Source organism: Pseudonaja textilis, chromosome 1, assembly GCF_049901715.1.
Source record: "Pseudonaja textilis isolate UNSWEBS1 chromosome 1, rPseTex1.2, whole genome shotgun sequence".
Classification (NCBI taxonomy): Eukaryota; Metazoa; Chordata; class Lepidosauria; order Squamata; family Elapidae; genus Pseudonaja; species Pseudonaja textilis.
In genome coordinates this window covers 146,071,984-146,087,213 of record NC_141990.1, presented here as the reverse complement: position 1 = coordinate 146,087,213, position 15,230 = coordinate 146,071,984, and the positions used below count along the sequence as shown (strand labels likewise).

Genomic DNA, 15,230 nt, shown 5'->3' with positions numbered 1-15,230 from the left:
ATGCCCATCAACTCATACTTCTACTTGGTAGATAAACCACTGCAAAATGGTGCCTTCTATCCAAAACTCAGAGACAAGAGAATATCATGGTCTGTGCAACTGAATGATGCTAAGAGTTCCAATAGGACTACAGGTGTGCATTTTCCCAATCTGTTTCCCATACAGGTCAAAAACCAGGTTAATCAATATTTCTGTTCCATGGCTAAGCCCAAATTCTATTAGAAATGGTCCAGATAATCAACTTCATTTAGAATTCATCTTACCACTAGCTGAAACTTTACCACCTATTCCAATTTCCCCCCAAAACAGTGGCTGAAAAGTTGTCCAATTTAATTTGATCAAGCGGCTGTCCTTTCAGAAGAGAATAGACTACGACCTCCTTTAAAGTAGATGATCCCTCCCTCTCTATTGAAAAAAAATCAATTTCCAAATTTAATCTCCTTCAGCTACTCAAAGAGATGGGACAGAGATGCAATCTACAAGAAGGTGCTTATGTCACAGTGCAGCCTACTCACTCTTAAATTAAAGCTACATGATAATTTTTTCTCAATTCCATCTGATCTTGCAAGATGTTGCCTAAATTATACTACAAGACTCTGACCAAGTCGTATCTTATTTCATGGTACTGCTGATTATTTTATATCTTTAAACAATGTCATTAAATTGCCCAAGAGGAAATTTTATCAAACACAATGAAATCACAAAGAAACAACTCATGACGAGCCTAATGTGTTTGGACAGTTGATATTACACACTTATTTATTTACCTAATTTCTATAACCACCATTTCAACCTAGGGACTCTAGACAGAGAACAATTCTAAAACAAATAAAAAGAGTAGAAAATAAACACATACCGCAGGCAAAATATTATCATAATAATTGTCAGTAAAGCCAAGAATTGGTCCCCTTAACACCATCTCTCCTGCCCATGAATGAATGTGCCTTTATTAATATTTACAGACCCCTCACATCCTGGAATAAACTGTTTCAACTCCTACCCTCAAAACGATGCTAAAGAGCCCTGCACACCAAAATTAGACACAAGGACAGTTTATTCCCCAAATGCCATCACTCTGCTAAACAAATAATTCCCTCAACACTGTCCAACTATTTACTAAGTCTGCATTATTATTACTGTTAATCCTCCCAACCTTCTTTTCACCTATCTCCTCCCACTTATGACTTTATGACTGTGACCTTGTTGCTTGTATCTTAATGATTTATATTGACTGTTTCCTAGTATATATGATTGCTTATTGTACCCTATGACTATTATTAAGTGTTGCACCTTAAGATTTTTGACTCTTGACGAAAGTATCTTTTCTTTTATGTACACTGAGAGCATTTGCACCAAGACAAATTCCTTGTGTGTCCAATCACACTTAGACAGTAAAGAATTCTATTCTATAAAAAAAAAAGAATTTTTTTTAGAAATTTAAAATTTAGAAAATTTTAGAAAATCCTGAATGAAACAAGCAGTGTGGGTTTGTTTAAAATGACTTAGTTACATAAATTTCCATTTGCAACTGAAGGTGGCATAGTTCAAGTACATTGCTGATTCTTGGTTAATACTAAATTACACCATTAGTTCAACAAGTGTCAGCTCTTTGAGATAGGTTAGGTCAAGAAATTAGGCATGGCAGGGATTCCAAGGATAGTCTTAATTGAAGTAAAGCAGTAAAATAAAATCCTAAGAGCCTATTATAGAAGTTTTTCTCTGTCCCGTATTATACTGAAACAAATCAGGATGGGGTTGTTTGCGGTTTCTGTCACACACGCTTCTTTCTTCCTCAGACCGCATAATCTTTTCTGCAAGTTCACCATCGACCCCCGCCCCCAACTTATTCACCCCTTCCTCTTTCCCCAAGGTCAACTCCACATTTCTTTACAATAAGCCATTTTTCAAAACCCAAAACTTGGAAGTTAGCCAATTTAGTGGAAAGCTAGTGGAATTTATTTTAAAGCAGGAATCTGAGTTCAAATATACTGCAAAGCTGGGATTCTCTAAAAACACCGAACCAGGCCAGAGCGATTTTTTTCCCCCTAATTCAAAAGAAGAACAGGAGCGAAAAGAACACAGTATTTTCCCTCCATTTTTCAAGGTCCTCACTGCATGGTTCAAACTTTGCTGACCAATTTATTTTCCGTGGGGTATGATAAATAAGCCAGAGGGTCTTGCACCACATAATGGTAAGCAGTACCTAGGAGGGAAGTGATCTTTTGGGTATCAGGCTGCCTTTTAACTCTTTTGGACTCCCCGGGACATAGGCAGTGAAGTCCTGAGAATGCTGCAGTAGGTGAGTTTAAATTTTTCAACCTCTTTTAGAGGATGTTGAAGATGTCTGTGAGGTAATACAGGTAGTCTTTGACTTACAACTGTTCACTTAGTAACTGTTCTAAGTTAGAATGGCACTGAAAAAAGTGACTTGTGACCATTTTTCACATTTATGTCCATTGCAGCATCCCTGTGGTCATATGATTTATATTTGGATGCTTGGCAACTGGTCCACATATATGACCATTGCAGTGTCCTGGAGTCATGTGATCCCCTTGTGAGAGAGTGGAGTGGGGAGGGGACTGTCTCACCTGTGGGGCATAGGGTCTCCACAGCATGCTTTCCTTGCCTCACTGGGTGGGATGGGCTGATGTAATGGGATGGAGACAGTTCCGTAAGTAACTTAGACCAATGTCACGTAGGGCTTTAAGGGTCACAGCCAATACCTTGAATTGGACCTGGAAGAAAACTGTACCCAATGAAACTTGCACAGCAAAGGTATTACATGTGTTCTTTTTTAGGTGCTCAAGATTGCCTGTGTGGCTATATTCTGTACCAGCTGAAGAAGAGGGGGTATTCAGCAGGTTCTGACCAGTTCTGGAGAACCGGTAGTGGAAATTTTGAGTAGTTTGGAGAGCCAGCAAATCCCACCTCTGACTGGAGTTTTTGCAGTATTCCCCTGCCACACCCACCAAGCCACACCCACAGAACTGTTGAACCTCACCACTGAGCTGAAGCCTCTGGATACTTGCTTTAAAAATCACTTGCTATCTAGGTATTATCGCAGTATTATTGAAGTATTTGCTTTTAAAATCACTTGTTAAGTAGAAATGTGCTTGAACTAAGAATCTTGCTTCAAAATCCTCACTTGAAGTGTGTGACAAGTTGGCTGTATTCTCTCCAAACTAACGCAAAACATCACAAGAGTTTGTTCTGACTTCAAAGCAACAATCCTAGAACATATGTAATTTGTTCTAAATTTGGAACACATGAAACATCCCATTATTCTGAGACTGAACAGCTCATTTTTATGTTCCTTTCTACGACCAGAACATTGAAAATGCTGCCACTCATAAAAACCAATCTTTTCCCCCACCCTGAGATTGAACAAAAGTATTTTTTTAATTTGAGCTCAAAACCAATTCTTGGAACACACAAGTTATATTGCAAGGCTACAATATTCAAAGCAGGCATTTCAAGCTTGAAATATTTTGAGTTCAAAAGGTTTAGAACAATTCTCCCCACTCGTATAATGAATTGCATGGATAGATGATCAGCTGAAACATTATTTTCCTTTTTTCTTCTAATTTAATCTGCTAATGAGCAATTTGTTCAGTATAATTTTTTTTTACTGAATCATCTACCCCACTAATTTTTAATACATTTATCTTTGCTTTCTTTCTAACTTAAAAAAACAACAACCCTTAATTCTTCAGCTCCTCCATTATCCAGATATTTGCAATAATGCAAGACTGCTGTCCTAAGTAACTCCAGGCCACATAAGCTATTGTTTAAGAGTTGCAGAATGGTTCAGCAAATCTTTAAAATCACTAGGGGAGTGGGGGGAAATCTATTCCACAGGTTCTGGAAAGATATCTCATTTTATACACTGTGCTAAGTTACGTCTTCTTTTAATTGTGGCATGTTAAATAGGTCAGAGGATTGGTGTATACTTCATCTTAAATGCAAGCCATGGTTTACCCATCACAATAACAAAATTGAATTATCCATGTTAAGCACAAATGCCAGAATCCAGCCAATGGGCTCTTTCACAAACCGATCCAAGATTTAATGGTTGTGAGGAGGCTGTTACTTGGTGCCAGCCCACTGCTGAGGCAGATTTAAGATGATCCAGCAGGAAAGAGGTGCTCTTCACTAGAAAAGGGAAGAATCCTTATGTAAACTACCTCTTCCGTAAAGAAGTAGTTTACATAAGACATTTATGTAGGTTCCTCTATGTCACCTGAAAGAATCGTCTTCAGAATGTGGGCATCCTGCATGGCTTCAACCAGCCTCCTGCAGGAAAGCTGTTTTCAAGACTCTGTACTTTGGTGACTATTTCTGATTTAGTTGCCAAAGAGAAGATAATTTCATCTGACCAAAGAACTACCAAAGAGAAAACCACCTCTCCGCCCACCAACATTGGCAGGGCATTATATAAACAGGGAACAAACCCCACACTCATTAGCACTGATGATCTTACTTAGTCAGGTAATGAAAAGTTTTCAAGCAAAATGGGGCTCACAAAGCACCAAGGACTCTACCACTTAACTCTGAACAACATGTATTCCCTCCTAATGGTTCCTTCTGCCAGGCTGATCACCACTGTAGCAAATTAATCAGATGTTTTGCCAGTCCAGCTGATTCAGAGTGCCTGGCCTGGAACACAGCTCTCCTTCAAATTCTACACTTCTCCAGATCAGTGCAGATCGCAACTCAACAACTTACCATGAGCCATGGTGGCGCAGTGGTTAGAATGCAGTACTGCAGGCTACTTCTGCTGACTGCTGGCTGCCTGCAATTTGGCAGTTCAAATCTCACTAGGCTCAAGGTTGACTCAGCCTTCCATCCTTCTGAGGTGGGCAAAATGAGGACCCAGATTGTTGGCGGCATTCTGTCAGCTGCTTAGAGAGGGCTGTGAAGCACTGTGAAATGGTATATAAGTCTAAATGCTATTGCTATTGCTTACCACAATTGAACCCAAAATTTCTGTTGCTAAGCAGGACAGCTGTTAAGGGAGTTTTGTCCCATTTTTATGAACCTTCTTGCCCCAATTGTTAGCTGAATCACCGCCGTTAAGTTAATAACACATTTGTTAAGTGAATTTGGCTTTTGTTTGACAAAAGATTACAGAAGGTGATCCCCATGACCCCGGGATACTTCAACCCTCATAAATTTGAACCAGTTGCCTCGCATCTGAATTTTGATCACGTGACCACTGGGATGCTTCAACAGTCTTAAGCATGAAAAATGGTCATAAGTCACTTTTTTTCAGTGCTGTTGTAATTTCCAACCTGTCAGTAAACAAATGGTTCTAAGTCAAGGATTACCTTCCTTAGTACAAAACTAGGTGAGCAGACTAGGTGAAATGGAACCTTCTAAGTTTTTTTAATTTATCAGAGCTGTACATCCTAAGCAATTCCTTGGACTCCATTCAGGCTATTCCATACCTACCTGTGGTTTAGTGTGTTTGTGGATGGAAGGCAGAAAAAAAAAGCTAGGTTGTAAGATACAGCTACTGTTTTAGATTTAATGAGAAAATGTTACATGCGTAAATTACAGCAATATGTTAAGGTTTGAGAAATCAATATATGGAACTAGCCTGAACAGTTTACCATAGTTGAAATCACTTAATAGGAAATGTACGTGCTGAGGGAGACTGAAAATGAGATTGAAAATGCATTACTAAAATGTTATCAGTGGAGAATTGTTTCTTCCCTCAGTAGTTTCAGGGAAACGAAGCCAGATACCTACAAGTGATAATTTTATTTCATAAATTATAAATCATTTACATTCATATAATTTGGGGCTATTGGATATACTTCCTCTTCTTGAATGTCTAATCCGTGGGTTCCTAACAAAACACAGAATAAAAATAATCAATGTAATATTGAATGGTTGATTAGTCTACAGCTGCAGTATTTCACTCAATCAGGAACATGAAATTTTGAGCTAAAGAGAAAGCTGAGGATATCTGAAATAATGAATTCAGAGGCTTTTGATATCCAAGAATGGGAGGCAAATCAGAAAGACAGACAGTGGAAGGAAGCTGTGAAACATCTTCTATCACACGTTGTGAATAATTCATATCATTAAACTCCAGTCTAAAAATAGACAAAATAAACAACATTTAACATAAAATATAAAAGCTGACCAAGAAAAAATATTATATTTCAGGCTAGATTATTACCACAGCGCTGTGTCTCAGATTTTCAACAGCTTTTACAAAACAAAAGAAAAAAAAAGAGCCAGAAAAATCTTTATAAGAGCAGATGTCAAAAAATATTCTGCATTTTTAAAAGGCCTTTAACACAGAGCAAATTAAGCAAGATGAAAATGACAAACTTATTATTTTTTTCTATGTCTGAGAAGCGCTACAAATCCTGCATTGAGTTCTTAAAGGAAAAGCAGGACATGCATCTAATTAATAAAATAAATAACTCATTGAAGAGTGAAAATCAGAAGTTGCTCAAATGAATCTGAATTCAGGAAGGACCTACAGGGAGAGCAGTCTTATTCTCACTACTATTCATTTTTATCCCAGGAACTGTTCTGTTTTTAAACCACTGGACGTAATTACTTCCGACTAAAGAAGAAAAAAAATCAGTAGGGGAAAAAAACAACACACTGATATTTTAGGAAGTTTCTGGGTACCAGATGGTTGAAGGCTCCCAGGAATTATATATCTTCAATTCTGTCTTTCATAAAAATGTCTAATTGGAGTCTTCGTGTGGTTTTGTATATAGAAAAATGCAGAGTAGTGCAACATAAATTGCAGGGACAAAACACTCTTTCAGGGAAGCGACCCATCTGGATTTTCAAAGTAAAAAATGTAGCCTAATCATAAATTAACATGCACAGAACTGTTCTCTTAACATTATTTTAAGAGCATTTTAGTTTGACTTGTACATCAACCCAACCCACCAGAAAATCAGTAAAGTATATGGAACTTGTCCATCTCTCTCTCACAGTATATATATATATGTTTATTATTCTGGGAGAAAATCTTGTCTAGGGAAAAGATAAGAAGATGAAGATTCAACGCTTATTGTGGTAGAGTGCCCAAAGGATTTGTGGACTTTCTTTTCCATCAAAGAGCTATTAGAAGGAATTTGTAAAATATTTATTAGAAAGATGGGATCATAGAAACTTCATTTTAATTATTTTCCTATAAAATAATGTAGAGACAATATTTTTGTAGAGTAGTAAGAATGGAGAAAGAAATAGACTGAAGAAGACTCTGAAATGCAGGACTGGTGACTGTGGCAGAACGAAGAACTGAAGAAGAGACCGGTTCTTTGGTAATTCCTCTATGAACAAGGAGATGACTTGAGATTACCCAAGTTCTCCAGATAGCTGCTCCCTCTGAGTAGATCACAAGACAGTGGTCTCCAAATGATTTAGTCCTTGGGAGATGAGGGAGTGGCCATCTTGCTCAAACCGCAGTTGGCACCTTGGAAAGGACACTAAATCTGCTTATTTCCTTTTCAACTACTTTGGAAAATGCTTGTCAACTGCTTGTTTTTCAGCTGTAAGGAATGTTTAAACCCGACCCTTTGGCTGTTCCTATCTGGCCTGATATCTCTGCAATGGTTGGGTGTCAGCAGCAGAGGGAGAGGTAATAGCAACAAGGGGCAGAGGGTTGGTAGTAGAGGGGCAGTGTGCTGGCAGGACAGCATAGGCAGGAAGTAGGGCAGTAATAGAAGGTGGTCCTCCACAATAGTCCCAGTTTCTCAAGTGACCCCCTTGGGAAAATCAATTGTCCACCCCTGGTTTGGATCAACAGGATTGACAGCACTAAGTGAATTTTTTAAAAACTTTTTTTAACAAATGGAATAAACTGCAAATTAAAACTTTTTAAAACATTTTTCATGTTCCCTTCCTTTGAGAATATATGAATGTGCGGTGTAATTTTCAGCAGGATTTGTTTCTTTTTCTTTTTCTGAGACGTTGAAAAGAAATTTAAAAAATAATAAAAGAAATTGCAGTTACACTAAACTTAGAACTATAGAATTACAGAACTCAATTTACAATTACAGAAGCAAAATATTTTTAACAGCGGACAAACTGAAGGATATTTTAGAACAGTGGGCTAAGAAATTAATTTTAAGTGTGTCAACAGAGACATCTGCCTCTATAGAAAGACTGCCACAAAGATGTTACAAAACAAGAACAAGTTCTATCTGACAAGATCAAGAGTGATTTGAAAGTGGATTTACAAATGACAGACTACAAGAATGTCACAGAAGATGATGTCCTATTGGATATTAAAAAGAAACCAATTGATGTCTTAATTAAGGGGAATATACAATCAATAAACCAACAGAGCTGGATAATTTTCCTACATATGATTTACAGAAGTTTTGAAGAATTTCTTGAAAAGGGACAAAGAGAAAATGAAAAGAAATCAGATTTATTTGAATGGACGAATGATTAAGACTGTTAGAAATATTATGAAGGCGTACAAGGTTGGCTTATTTGATCAAAGTTAAAATAGACATGCTGTTATTTCTGGTAACCCTCAATTGACTTTTGTTGATACCAAGACAGAAATGTCAATGATTTATGGATTCGGTTGTAGATAACTGATGATGGGAAATGAGAACAAAAACATCATGTTTTCTATTTTATCAGAAACTGATGTTACTAAAATTATTTATAGGTGTTGTGAAGAAGGTGGGAAGTGACTTCTTTATGTATCTTCCCCCCGCCTTTTTATTATATTCTTTTTCTTTCTTTTCTATTTCTCTTTTTCCTTTTTTAAAATTTCATTTCTAGACCTGCTTAGCTACTGTAGATTATTTATACTTCTCTATATCGTTAAATAAATTGATCATTGAAGAACTCATGGTTTCATTATCAATGATTTTCCATTTTGACAAATATTTTTTTTTAATTTTATTTGGGTTTTCACCAAAAAAACAAACAAACCCATAATACAAATAAAGCATTTTTTTGAAAATAGCATGGTCCCGGGTTACACTTCTTCATACAGACACAAATTCAATTTCATGCTCATTTTTGTGTTCTATTCCATATCTTATTACTGTTTTACATTTTCTACATAGTTTTTCCCTCTTTTAATTTTCTCAACTTTATTTTGATTATCTCATCTCAATTCAAAATATTATATTTATACCTTTGTCCTGTTTCAATTTCATATTATTTTTTCACATTAAACAAATTTCCTCCTTACTAATTGGAGTATGACACCTTTATATCTTTTAATTTTATCCATTCAACTTATTTAAGCTTCACTGTATACATTTAAGATTATAACATTCAATATAATACATAACTTCCAATTGAATTCTGCTTGGTACATTCTTAAAATACACACTATATTCTTAAATTTATATATTTATATATTTATATATATATATATATTGTGTGTGTGTGTGTGTTGTGTGTGTTTTCTGAGGTATTTGATATGTGGATCTGATGTTTCAGGTTGTTCGCCGGTTTTTCTGAGAAGACAGAGCGAGACAGAAGCCGAAGATGATGAATGAGATTGATCAAATCTGAATCTAGGCAACAAAGATCCCTATATATATATATATATATATAGTCTCTGAGGTTCTCTGTATTTATCTTCAGGCTTCTGTCTACCGGCTCTGAGCTCATCTCACATCACTCTGAGAAGCACAGAAGCCGAGAGACAGAAGCCTGAAGATGATGAATGAGACTTCATCGAAACGTGCCTAGATACTTCAAATCTTACGCGGAGAAAACCCAACAACCAAAGATCCATATATATATATATATATATATATATATATATATATATATATATATATATATATATATATATCCTCATTCCATTCCAATTCAATTCTATCATTAATATTCATTTACATCTTAACATCTCTAACATTTCTTTTCAATTAAATATCATACTTCCTTGAGAACACTTATAAACTTTCCATAATTAATTATTATTTCTATTTGTAATATAACAATACTATCTTATGTGCCTTTACAGAATCCCTTTTACAATTAAGTTTTCACCCATTATCTCCAAACAGGCTTATATATCAGTTCTTATACCTTTGCCCTGCTTCTCTATATCTTGTTTCTGTCCTTTATAACTTCTTTTCCTTTCCTTCTTCCCTCTCTTTTTCTCCCTCCCCTTTTTACCCCCTTGTCTCTCTACTTCTACTTCTCTCTTCTGTAATCCCCTCTTCTGTTGCTTTCTAATATTATACTTATTTTTCAAACTATTCTTCTTCTTTTTGGTTGTTTTTTCAAATCTTAAACTTTTCATTCTCTTTCCCCCCTTTCCTTTTTTTTCCACACATAAAATTACTTGATCATTAAAGATGTCTTCTTCTTTGTCCCAATCTTCTTGTTCTGCAAGCGTTTCTTGTTGTTTCTCATAGTTCCAGATTTCCATTTCTAAGAGTTGAAATACGAAGCCAAAAGAACCTCTCCGTTCTTGCACATCTTCTTTATACTTTTTAAGTTCCATTTTCCGTTCTTCTAAAAGTGGTGCCATTTTAAACACTTTTAAACAACCACCCGATTGATTTTAGTCATTTAAATGCAGTAACCAAAAATCCAGAGATCACCAAGTAATCCAAGTAATCACAAGCTGTTTCTTCTTACTTCTTTTTTCAACTTTCTCTTCCTGGGGTTCTACTATTTTGTTGCCAAGTTTCAGTTAAAATGCATCTTTTAGAAATCTTGCTGAGGTTTTAGTTCCAGGCAGTCTCCTCCATTTTTCCAGATCCTGCCCTTTTATTCTTTTTTCTCCTTTCCTGCTTTTCAAAGCTTTTAAATATCCAGAAATCTTTATTATCCATTTGACATTTTATTTTCAGCTTAAATGCCTGTTGATGTTGAAGTGGATTTTTTTTTCAATTTCTTGCTTAAGTCTCTTAGCTGTCAGTATATGGAAGGGAAGAGAAAAAACAAAACCAAATCCTTTCCCTTCCCTCTCTCCTTTGCTGCTTCAAAATCTTCTTTGGGAACAATGTTATTTTTTCCATAGTTTAAATTCCAGGGTAGCTTGCGTTGTTGCTTTTGCAGTTTAACCTGGTCAACCAAGACTTTCTCTTCTTATCTTCTTCCTGCACATTCTTTTCCAATCGAGTTCTTTGAGGTGGCCATTTCTGAACACCACTGCAACCACCTTCGGGAAAGGGAGTGATGGCCAGCTGAGGAGGAGAGATGCAGCTCTCCTCAACCCTGCTGGCAGTCTCCCACTTCTTCACCACCTCTACGGGGTGGCTTAGCCCCGAAGCCAGCCGGCTCAGGGTGCTCCAGCGGCGAGCACGGATCAAAACTGCGCAGGACCGCGGTTTCGGTCTGTCAGCGAAGAAAAACAAACTGAAAGTCCCATTTTGGCAAATATTGACTATAGATAATCCATTTTTGATTCAAGGAACACCACATTTTTTTGCTGTTTATAGGTTGCTTGATAGTTTACAGAGTTTTAGAAATTGGCTTTATTAAACCTAATTCCAGAGAAACTCAGCTGTTGTTTATTGTGGGCATGTTCATTTTATGTCATAAAAACACATACAGATTGCATTGGGTACCCTGTGGTTAAACATGCTATATTTATAAACAGACAATCTATGGTATCACACCAGCAAGATCTTAGCAGACATTGAACTAATTGCTTGCAGAACAAATAGTGCATCAGTATTCTGATACAGATAACTTTGAAGGAATAGATTGATAATGTTGACAGTCTCCATACAAACTGCTAACAGGTAGTCCTCAACTTACAACGGCAACTGGACTGAAATTTCTGTCCTTAAGCAATGGGGCCATAAAGTGCAAGCAACTACATCACTTAACCATGGCATTCCCTGCAGTTCCAAGAACAATCATTCATTCATGATCGTTCCTATATTATGTTAATAGATTGCCTTTTTTTTAGGACAGAATGCCAAAATCTGATGACAAAGCTATTTTTTCCTCTCATATACTCTGGTTAGTTTGAGAAGCCATAATAAATCATCCAACCTGTATCATGGCTGAATAGCTATTTAGACCAATCTCTCCTCAGCTTTTCTCTAACCCGAACAACATGCATTATGAGATCATATCCTTGATTATATGGAAACATATGCTCAACAAAAAGTATAAAATATTGGAAAGAAGGGCAGACAATAAAAATCATGAGGGACACTTTTAAAGCAACCTTTTAGCAGCCCTGAAAAATCTCTGAAGTGCTTATTTCTCAAATTTGGCACCACGTTCTTTAATGTTTGACTTGCTCATTTCCTGAATCAAACCTAATCCTTGGATAACAACATCATGTTGGTCTGGTTAGCAATATACTATTGCTCATAATGATTATGCTGAAAAACAGATGTAGTTCTTCAATTGACTGACTGGAACAAAGAAGCTGTGGATGCTACAGGGCCTACATTGATAATGTGATTAGTTTAGAGACTAAGTGCCAAACAAAATCTGACAACATTGGACACATCATCTCAGAGCGAGCGTCTGACCATCCTTCTATATTAATGATATGCTCAGATGTTGATTTATTTTTCATGGAGGGGAAAAGGAGAATTTTATTACTATATTTGAAAACCGCTTAATTGAAACTGATGTGTTTGGGATTTTATGCTATAGCACTTAACTTAAAGTTTCAATGTATGTATTCTGTTAATGAAGTATCAATTACTATTATTTTTCATTTACTGTAGCGAGGCAACTTTCCAAACGGAGCCAAAAATATTTCTTTCTATCCTTGCAGAACACTTATATGTATGTATGTGTTTTAAATAATTAAAAGCAGAGAACATTTTGAAGGTTCTGTTCAAAATTCTCTTAAATTGCAATTGATTTTCCACTTCTTGCCAAACAACTTAAATTCTCCGTGATTTCTGGTCAATACGCCTCAAAAAAATTTCAGGGTTACTTGAAAAAGCACCTGTCTTACTTCCAATTGTCCAATATAGCAATTAACCTGTCACCTTTCATTTTTCAAACAATTTTTTCCAAACAAAACTATTAAATGAATTATTCCCAAGTATATCAGCCACTTAGCTGCACAATAAGGCTTTTTCTCCCCATACCCTAAAGGGAAAGAAGCTGAATTGTTTGAAATGTGTAATTATCAGCCATTAGGGAGGAAAAAGGTTTAAGACTCATCAAGTCTTACCCTCCAGTCTTTTATTGATGGGGGGGGCGGGGGGGTAGCTAACTTTTTACCCTTGATAAAAGTGTCTGACATCAGTAAAGAAATGGAGAGAGGGAGAGGGAGAGAGGGAGATTTACAGCAAAGCACAAGTGATAAAACATTTCTAATTCTAGTCAAGGGGAATGGAAATCATCTGTTTGTTATAAGTTTGCTTTCTTCCTCTGAACAATAATTTAATCTTTCCCAAACAGTATGCCACTATACTGCAACAAATACTACGCTGGTAATCCTTTTTTTACAAATAAAGAAGAAACCTAAACCATTATTTTATTTTCCTCTTCAGTGACCCCAGAGAAGAATATAGGAAAAGAGAACATAGCACGCCAGCATGGAAGAAAAAGATCATTCCTTTCCAGTGGCCAGAACCATCTAGGTATAGTGGAGATATAATCACTGTGGATATCATTAAGCACACCATGAAGATCCCCTTTGTGATGATTCAAGCAGCATTCCTTTGCTTGCAACCTTTCTTTCCATCTCATCAGCTATTATTCTGCCACAAGGCAAGTTCTTAGCACCATGGGTTGGTTTCCTTGCAAATCTATCTGATAGGCCGCAGTTGCTTTCATCATGGATGTGTCCCTGGCTTTTATTTTTTATTTTTAACAAGGCCTTCTATACTGGGTAAACACAAAAGAGTTTTTTCAAACCTAAAATGTTTCTTCTCCTGGATATAAAAAGAGGCCGCCAGCCATTAGGCAACAAACGATCTATTTTGCAGCAGTATGAAATTATAAAATCCCCCCCCCCCTTTTAACTTAACTTCCTGGGTCTTTCTTCTATCTATCTATCTATCTATCTATCTATCTATCTATCTATCTATCTATCTATCTATCTATCATCTATCGTGTGTGTGTGTGTACACATACACACACACACACACACACACACACACACACCCCTGTCAGAAACCGTAAACTCGTTAGAAAGGATGGAGGGCCATTAAAAATAATCATGGAGCTGTGGGAAACATATTGCTCAGTTACGCGAGCTTGCCAGCTTTTCTTCATCCCAAAATGGCTACAGGTCAAATGGAGGGTTGATGGTAGAGAAAAGGAGAGCTGCTTTTCTATACCGCGTGTGTTCATTCCTGCCAGCTGATCATCTGCAGAATAGATAAAATACAGAAACAAATTTCATCCCTGCAGATTGGAAAGGCAAGAAGGGGAAATATTCTAAGATTAAAAATCAGTTGCCTTTAAGACTTCTGACCTATATGTATTCTGGAAGAAATCATAGCAGCATTTTATTAAAAATTAAAGAGGGCCAGAGAAACTCCCATAGCATTGTATATTGTTGTTGTTTTTTGTTCCTAGTTTACTATATTCAACAGCAAGGTTAAGTTATTCAGTCCATTATATATAGTTCAGGCCGTGACTTACTGAAATATTAAAAATTCTTCTGCTAGAATTTTTACCCCAGACTAAGGAGGATAGGATCATTTTCCAAGAAGAAAGTCCAATCTCTACTGCAACATCTTAGAGGTTGGAAAAAGCTGTACATTTAAAATAGTGGGTACTTTCTTGCCCCTCCTCCTTAACCCAGAGGCTCAATATTTGTCCTTTGAGATACTCCCTTATTCCTCTTCATCAGCCCTTGAATCCCTGAATACCACCAGAGAATACAGAAGAAAGACACAATCAGAATGTGGCACATGAGCCTTGCTGCACCTTCTCCTTCGTTGTGTTTTGTTTCAAACGACAAAACCTAATTTAAATGATTTTATTGTTCTGTTATTTGTACAAGAAAAGGTGGAGCTGCTAGACACACCTTCGAGCTGCTTACTTGAGAACTTCTTTTTTAGAAGGCATGTTAAATTTCCTAGCCTACTATAAGTCCTTGCTGGCTTCCAGGGGCAACGATGTAGGTTCATCCATTATAATATTGTGAGGAGCGCATTTTATGCAATTGGGTATAAAGTCAAGATTTGCAAAAATAAATGCAAGGTTTACAAGAACAATCTTATTCATTTTATAAAGTTCTCTCCCAGGTCCATATCTTCCAAAACCTTGAACAACAGAGCCCAGTTCAAATTGTCAAAGGCCTTCTCTAGGAAAATCAATGCTGCTCG

General features: G+C 36.6%; 1 protein-coding gene across 4 annotated transcripts in view; it reads right to left on the bottom strand.

Moving 5' to 3' along the window:
* Positions 1-15,230, bottom strand: part of PLCB1 (phospholipase C beta 1) — a 468,720-nt gene that overhangs the window by 270,215 nt on the left and 183,275 nt on the right. The window lies entirely within an intron of this gene.